General features: G+C 38.4%; 1 non-coding gene across 1 annotated transcript; it reads right to left on the bottom strand.

The window, feature by feature from the left end:
* Positions 1–8,011: 8,011 nt before the first annotated feature.
* On the bottom strand, positions 8,012–8,118 carry LOC136131674 (U6 spliceosomal RNA). Its single transcript, XR_010656404.1, has one exon. It is a non-coding gene; the product is annotated as a U6 spliceosomal RNA (small nuclear RNA).
* Positions 8,119–8,897: the final 779 nt, after the last annotated feature.

The following is an 8,897-nucleotide window of genomic DNA, read 5'->3' as shown; positions in this document are numbered from 1 at the left end:
TAAATATACAAAATAGAAAACCAATTAAATAAACTATTATATTTTCAAAAACTAGAATATGCAGCCATTGAAATATTGTAGACAAATATCCAATGACATGGAAAATTCTACAAAATAAATTGTTAAATAAAAATCAGATTACAAAATAATATTTATAGGATGTTTCAACCCCACCATTTTTTTTTTTTTTTTTTTGCGGTACGCGGGCCTCTCACCGTTGCGGCCCCTCCCGTTGCGGAGCACAGGCTCCAGACGCACAGGCTGAGCGGCCATGGCTCATGGGCCCAGCCGCTCCGCGGCGTGTGGGATCTTCCCGGACCGGGGCACAAACCCGTGTCCCCTGCATCGGCAGGCGGACTCTCAACCACTGCGCCACCAGGGAAACCCCAACCCCACCATTTTGACGCAGCTGTTTTTGTCTCTGAAGAAATTTTGACCCTGAGGATGTGTATAGTACAAACATTTTGATCAGATTAGGCCAATATTGCTAAAATTTTCATCAAGAAATTAGGTCCCAGAGCAAATACCACTAAGCCAAATTATTCCTTGATCAAAATAGTACTGTAACTATTTTTCAATATTTTTTCAATTTTCTTCTTTATTTAACTGAGATTATTTCTTTGACATTAGTTGTTTTCCATCTAAATTATAAATTATAATACTTATAAAATCATAATTTCATTCATCAGCGAGGTTTTTGTCATATCAATTTTTATTGATTTCTTTCAATCTTTGTGGGTTTTCTCTTGTAGCCATTATATCTACCAAGTTCAATATTTCTGAGTGAGAATTTGCAGATCTAAATATTGTTAAGAAGATCTTATTCTTCCATTAATTTTCAGTCAATAACAAATTTTACCATGTGCAATTTAAGATGTTGTCAGTTTTATTCTATGGAGATTATTTGTGCCAGTAATATTTAATGCAAATGTCATTATTCCTCTATTAACCCATATGAAAATTATAAGCAACTTAATAGAGAAAAGGAAAGGGAAAGAGGTCAAGGAAGAGAAAGAAGATGGGTGAATGGAAGAGAGAGAATAGGTGAATGGGAAAGGCAAGAGAGAATAAAGGGAGACAAAAAGAAACATGCAACGAAAGAGACAGGTCAACACATAGGAATAATCAAAGCTGTGGGATCAAAATGGTGGGATAAGATATTACTAAAATATAATAATGCTATCTCTTCAAGCTTAATCATGCCAGTGCTTTCCCTTGACAAGATAAATTCCTGAAAAACTCCTCCAGAACATTTCTGTATTTCTTACTTTCGATCTCCCTACATATTGATCTGCATCAGAGAAAGGATGAATTCACCACATCAATGAAGGATCTTTTTACATGACCATATAGCAACCAGTTAAAGTATGTAACATTTTATTAATATTTTATTTGTTCTACGTGCTAAACAGCCTAAGGTTGTTCATCAACATGACTGGGTATTTGGACATCATCCTGTTTGGGGTACACAGAGGTTCTGCTGGATATCCAAAATCCCATCTCTCAATATCAAATATAGTGATCTCCATGGTATCAAATATAAGACCAAAATCAAGTTAATGAATAAATCAAATGCTGGGTCTTGGTCTGCAACTAAGGGTCAAGGACATGGAAGTGAATGAAGGAGGAAGGAGGAAAAGCACAACAAGGTAGAGAGAACAAGGGTGGCATTCCCCAACTGATGTATTTACTTCCCAGGGCCACTCTTAGAGCCAAAAGAGGTCTTCATTTCTGCCCTTTTTCATCCCCAGCTCCCATGCAATTAGCTTTACTGCCCCCAAATTATAACTTAGACCAATAGCGTTCAAACCTCTCACACATTTTTTGAAGGTACACACTCCAAAAATGTTATGCAAAAACCTAACTTTTTAAATCAGGAAAATTTTCTATTCTGGAGCTAGAACAGGCAAGGAAAGGAACAGGGTTGGAGGAGTGGTAAATCTCACACACTTAGGTTCTTTGCTCCTCCCCAATCCAAACACTCCACAGTGACCTTAGAAGGAGCCCCACAGAACCCAGTTTGAATCCCACTGGCTTAGACTATAAGCTGTATTCTAGAATCTCTGAAGGTAAATTTTACAGGTAGGCTTGCAAGTGTAAAGATGCCACATCTTTGGCAGAGCTTTGTAAGTTGAACCAACTTATTACTCTTCAAGGTTTATTGTATTGTCTTTGTTTTCTAGTTAAAAATTTAATTTCAAACATCTCCTAGAAGTTCACCATTGATTTTAGCTTACATTATTAAAAATAATAATGATGATAGCTAACAATAATGTAGCACCCTCTTCTTTCCTGACAATGTTTTAAGTGCTTATGTGTATTAATATATTGAATCCTCTCAACTCTGAGACGTCAATACTATTATCTCCTACCTAGAGATGAAGAAACCAAGACACAGAGAAGTCACTAACTTGTCTGAGGTCATATACCCTGTTAGTGAAGTGGAAGTGTATTAAAATCAAAATCTGATGAATGTTTCTTTGAAAGAGTAAGAAATTATACATGAATCCAATTATGGAAAAGTTTCTTCAGTGATTACCAAATCATATGGCATCTTCTTAATAGTCCATCTCAGGCAATTTCCATAGAGTCATGGAAATTAATTCTCCAGGCTTTAGTCATAGAAGGTCATGAAAATTTGGTCTGAGTGATTCAAGATCTTTGTAGGAATCTTTGACTCTTGGTAAATTCATTTCTGATATGAGTAATCTATGACAATAAGACTTGCCTAACAAAGTCTTCTTATACAATCCACTGATAAGATAAAATCGATCCCAAAATATAATTTCCAAATTTTTTGCTAAGAATCGAAGGGGGAACTAAAGTAAAATATACTGTCATCATCAGGGGCATAACATAAACCTGTAAAAATAAAATGAGAAGATATTATGACTAGATTAAAAAATACTAAGAAGTGCTGTGAAAGATTGGTAGTGTGCGTGGAAATTATCAATGGAAGATGAGATTTCATGTGGATTTTGAAGAACCTCTAGAATTTCACTAATTTCTTTAATAATAAATAAATATGTATTGAGTGCTTAACAACAATGAAAGCTTTAACCTTGATTTTGAAGAACTACTATAACGTCATTAATTCATTAAAAAGTCAACAACTATTTATTGACTACCTAACAGTATTAATAACCAACACTGTCCTCAGTAACACAGAAATAAACAGAACTGAAAGTTTTCTGCTCTCTTAGAGTATATTCTAATGGAAGGAGGCAGATGACAAACAAATGAATGAATAAGAAAAAGTACTGGATAGTGATAAGGAGTATGCAAAGATAGTGTGATATGATAGCCAGAGTCTGGGTGGCTACTTTAGATTAAGTACTCGGAAAAAAGGCATCTCTAAGGAAGTGATATTTAAGCTGAAACCAGAATGACAAAAAAGGACCAGTGTTCTGAAGACAAGAGAGAACAGGCAGCAGGAATGGATAGTGAGAAGGCACTAAGGTGTGGTCAAATTGGGCTGATTCATAGAAAAGAAAGAGGGCCAGTGTGGCTGGAGCATCAGGGTCAATGGAGGAGAGTGATAGGAATTGAGGCTACAGTTGTGGGCCTCCCAGGGCAATGATGAATTAAATACAATGAGAAAAAATTGATAAACAAACAATAACATACTTTCATGGGATAAATGTTATGGTAATGATAAATATTGGCAGCCTCCTATTAGAGCATAGAGGCACCTGACCAAGACTAGGAAATGTGATATTGACTTTAAGCCCTAAAGGATGAGAGGAGTTGGCCAGACAAGGCAAGACTAAACGGCATTCTAAGGAAAGTTCTAGAATAGCAAATAGTTAGTTGCAGCCAGAGCCTAGAGTCTGAGGCAGGAGTGTGGTGAGAGATGAACCTGGACACATAGGAAGGACAAAATGATAGTCATAAAACACCAAACATCATGAAGTTATTTTTTAACTGAGTAGCTCAAACAATAAGCATAATGAATATGGATATAACATATAACAAGTATGTAAATACATTAGAAAGTGGCCTTCAAATCTAGTGGCCTAGAGTTCTAAGCAATGAGGACTTCTACCTTATTTCTAGCTCCCCAGAAAAAATTTAAAAAGACGCTAGCTCTTTGCCAAGCTCAGTCACAAGATTCAGTCCTTGTCTGGAAAGTTCTTACTTTCTGTTGACTATTGTCAAGTGAAAGTCAGTGAACGCCCACTGCGGTAGTTTGTTCAACAAATATTCTGGGGCCCCTCTCTGCAGTGTCCCTCTCTGAAGAAGGATTATATATCACTGCTCTGATGGACTCAGAAGTGATCATGTGACTTGCTTTAGCCAATGAAATGTAAACAGAAATGATGTGGGTCACACAGAGGCTTTCAGAGCTGGCAAGTGGTTTGCCGTGTTTCTTTTTCCTCTGCTACAACAACCAAGTGTTCCAGGTAGAGGCTGCTCTATCAGATGACAGGAAGTGGAGCAATAGCCAATATGGAAAGGACATGGTATAGAAGCTACAATAAATCGCTGAGGTTGAGGGGTAGGGGACTTATTTGTTAATGCAACATAAACTAGCCTATCCTGACTAGTAAATTCACAAACACAGACTTCTAGGGCAGAAGGGATGAGGCAGGAGATGCTGAGTAACACCAAATACCTGCAACCCTTTGGTCAGGTTACCCCACTCAGGGATTTCCCCCATAGATTTCACACCAGAACCATGAAAGTGAAGTATATTTAATTTTACATTTTCACTCTCTCCCCGCTCGTGACCAAACAATTCAGTACTAATGACTAACTACTCTAACCAAAAAAAAAGTGTGACGAGACGTAAGCAGCCTGTCTGTGCTCCGTTTTCACAGCCCACAGCTATAAATAATACCATTAGGAAAGCACACATTGCCTTAGATGGAAGGCACAAAGAAAAGCACTTTCTCTGATAGTTTAGCAACACATTCAGATTTCATGTCTCAAGGTAAAAATAGGCCTAACGAATTAAATTTGGAAGCTGAGCTGAAGTGAAGAGCACTGGCGTTATGAAACACGCCATAGGAGGAAAGAAAGACTTATAAGGTGCTGTTTTCTCTCTGCTGGTGAGCAGGATAGAAGGGTGAAAAAAGGATTTTCCTGAGAAATAAAAATAATCATCAAGGGTTTGAAGTTAAAAATATCACCCTTATTACATTGGTAACTGAAAGGAACTCTGCAAACCGTGCAGCCTTCGGCAAAGAATAAAATAAATCTAGACAGATTGGATTTTCTTCTGAGTACTTTCAGTATTAAAAAAAAAGGGGGGGAAGATCCAAAGAAAATGGATGTCAAAGAATGTTTAAAAAATACGTAAACTTCCAGTTCAATAACGCATACGTTTTGATTGTTTAGTTTAGTTTTTGTTTTTGGTTTGTTTCAATAAAACCCACCCATTTCTATTATGCAATTTTCGGTTCTATATTTAACGTTTCTGGTACTTGAGCAAAAGAAGTGTTAGGAGATACTATATGTTCCAAAAGACAAGAAAAAGTCATCAATCATTAACCTTTCTTAACGCTGCAGTCTAAGGCAAGTATATCGATTCTCCTATATCACATGCAAACAAAAAATACTAACTGGTCTTCTATGTCAAAATATGCTCTATTTATCTGCAAGCATAAATATATCTAACATTCGATATATTCATGAGGCTAAGAATCGTTTCTTGCTCTCCTTTGTATCTCTCTCAGGGCCTACTAAGTGCAGTGGCTAATACCCAATAAGTGCTTAATACATATTTTTTAATTGAATAGAGTGACTTTTCTCCATCAGCCCCTCTTTGCTTTAAGTGGCCTACCATGTATGAACTATACACTATGTTGATGGAAAATGAGTGTAACTTTTATGCCAGCAAAACACCAGCAGACAATAACACCACCATCTGACTCTATGTCTGAATCTGTGTTCCCCAAACTGCACGACTGGCATCGTAAAAGTGAGTTAGGATAACTCAATTTAATCATTTCACTGAACAGCTGGAGAACTGCCTGAATATGCCAGCAGTCCCGTGGCCATTGTGATTTGGCCAGATCTCAGTTCCCAAAACACTAAACACAGGTGAGGCCTTTCCAAGAGACCCAGATGGCCTGGGGACACAGCTGAGATGACTCACAGCCATGATCACGAGAAAGCAGAGGGCTCTTGTGTTCGTTGTAGAAACAGGCTTGGAACAGCTTATTCTTGGATATCTGGACAATTCTTGTGGTCAGCCCCCTTCAAGCGTAGGAGATCTAAGTAATCAGTCATCCCAAGCAGTCAACAATGATTGTGCAAATCCTCAACCTCCATAACAAGGGCTTCTTGATTAATCTGTGAACAGTTCTGTTCTGCTGCTTTAAGGTCAGCTAGTGTGTTGGAACAAAGCACAGTGGAACTGTTGGAACTGAAGTGTCAATGGTAAAGAACTTACTGATAATGCCTTCTTCTAGCTGGCTGTGAAGTGTCTCAGGACCTAAATTAAGACAAAATAAAGCAGACTAGGATTTATAAGCTTTGTTTTTTAGAGTAAACATACCATGAACAGTATAGTTTTATCTGAGGTTTAGTGACTTCAGGGTAATTTATGCAAACACGTAAATTACAATTGGAAGTTTTGAACTCACATTTCATACTGAACCAATTCAACAAACATTAATGAATGTCTACTATGTGTCAAGTAGTGGGGTTGGGTACCAAAATATAATGATGAACAAATGAATAGGGTGCTATTAAGCGTTTATAGCATTTGTTGAACGTTGCATGAGTTTACCTTCCATTGATTCCACAGTCAGGATACCACTTCTCCAATTCCAAAAAATAGGTTCTCCATGAACCAATGAAATTTTCAGGCCAAAAACATTTTGAAATAAAAACACAACTCAGAATTAACCTCGGTGAATAGGATTGCTTAGTCATCTATAGTAATGTCATTGACAATCAGCCATTTTTTTTTGTTTGTTTGTTTGTTTGTTTGTTTTTGTGGCACGTGGGCCTCTCACTGCTGTGGCCTCTCCCGTTGCGGAGCACAGGCTCTGGACGCACAGGCTCAGCGGCCATGGCTCACGGGCCCAGCTGCTCCGCAGCATGTGGGATCTTCCCGGACCGGGGCACGAACCTGTGTCCCCTGCATCGGCAGGCGGACTCTCAACCACTGCGCCACCAGGGAAGCCCCAGCCATTGTTAATGAGCCTATGCAGAGACCTTGAACCTAGAAGGAAAAGAAAGTCAACTGACTGTAGAATCTGGATATAGATTTATTCATTCATCCATTTATTTATAAATTCGTTTATTCAACATATATTTTATTGAGTCCCTAATATGAGTACATCCTGTTCTAGGCATTGAAATACCATAGTGAACAAAACAGATAAAGCCTTCCTCTCTTCAAGCTTATAGTGTAGTGAGAGAGACAGAAAGTAAGCAGTCAAGCAAGTAAAAATATATAATTTCACTAAGACAAACTTCTCTAAAGATAAGGAAGGATAAGGTAATAGAAACTGATTGATGGGTTTGGAGGTGAAATAGATGGTGAACATCTCAGCAGGCTATATTTTGGCAGAAAGAGAATACATACATCATAAGAATACATTTAGCTTCCGTTTTTTTTTTTAACATCTTTATTGGAGTATAATTGCTTTAAAATGGTGTGTTAGTTTCTGCTTTATAACAAAGTGAATCAGCTATACATATACATATATCCCCATATCTCCTCCCTCTTGTGTCTCCCTCCCACCCTCCCTATCCCACCCTTCTAGGTGGTCACAAAGCACCGGGCTGATCTCCCTGTGCTATGTGGCTGCTTCCCACTAGCTATCTATTTTACATTTGGTAGTGTATATATGTCCATGCCACTCTCTCACTTCGTCCCAGTTTACCCTTCCCCCTCCCCGTGTCCTCAAGTCCATTCTCTACATCTGCGTCTTTATTCCTGTCCTGCCCCTAGGTTCTTCAGAACCTTTTTTTTTTTTTTAGATTCCATATATATATGTGTTAGCATACGGTATTTATTTTTCTCTTTCTGATTTACTTCACTCTGTTTGACAGTAAAAATATGGAACACTTCACAAATTTGCGAGTCATCCTTGCGCAGGGGCCAGGCTAATCTTCTCTGTATCGTTCCAATTTTAGTATATGTGCTGCCAAAGCGAGCACTTAGCTTCCATTTTAATTAGCAAAATATCAAGAATATTGCTGAAGCAAGGGGCTGTAGGAAAATAAGAACAGAACCAATAGGTCTTAGCTCAGCCTCCAAGACTCCCCAAAATCCTCAAAATGGTGTCACAGCTGCCTGTGATACAGTTAGTGCAAGGTAAACACTGGTATTTTTTGCAGAGCAAATTCAAGGTGTAGTAAAGTTATAAGCAGCTTCTGAGATGCAAAATAGGGTAACGGGCCAAGACAACAGCCTTGCCAGACATATCATTGCATAGAGAGAAGGTTTTCCAGATCACTTTAATACTTCCTTTAGGATACCAAGAACTTAGATTATAGAGTTCTGCCATGGTGTGGAAAGGATGCCTATCCTCTCACAGCTAAGCCATCACTATGGCAGACAGAGGATGTGTCTTAAAGGAAGTGGAAGAAAGTCTGTCCTTTTATGGACATAAGATGGTGAAAAAGAGAGAGAAGAAAAAAGACAAGTCAACACATGCCTTCAAATTTTTTCCATCTTGGCTTCCACCATGAAAGGAGGTAATATGTCACACATGCAGTACCAATGAGATCCACTACCCCCAATTTAGAATCTGAAATGGGACCACTTAGTAGAGTATCCAATCTAAGGCACAGCCACTCAAAGAAACCTTAGCAGTGTGGTTAGGTAAAGAAGCCTCGATATTTCGCATTCCCAAGCCACCTGCATTTCCCCATTGCTTGGATTCAAAGTGAAATCCAACAGGCCAACCATGGAGCCCACCACAGAAAAGCATAAG

The sequence above is a fragment of the Phocoena phocoena genome, chromosome 11 (genome assembly GCF_963924675.1).
Source record: "Phocoena phocoena chromosome 11, mPhoPho1.1, whole genome shotgun sequence".
NCBI classification, from domain to species: domain Eukaryota; kingdom Metazoa; phylum Chordata; class Mammalia; order Artiodactyla; family Phocoenidae; genus Phocoena; species Phocoena phocoena.
This window is presented reverse-complemented; position numbering and strand designations above follow the sequence as displayed.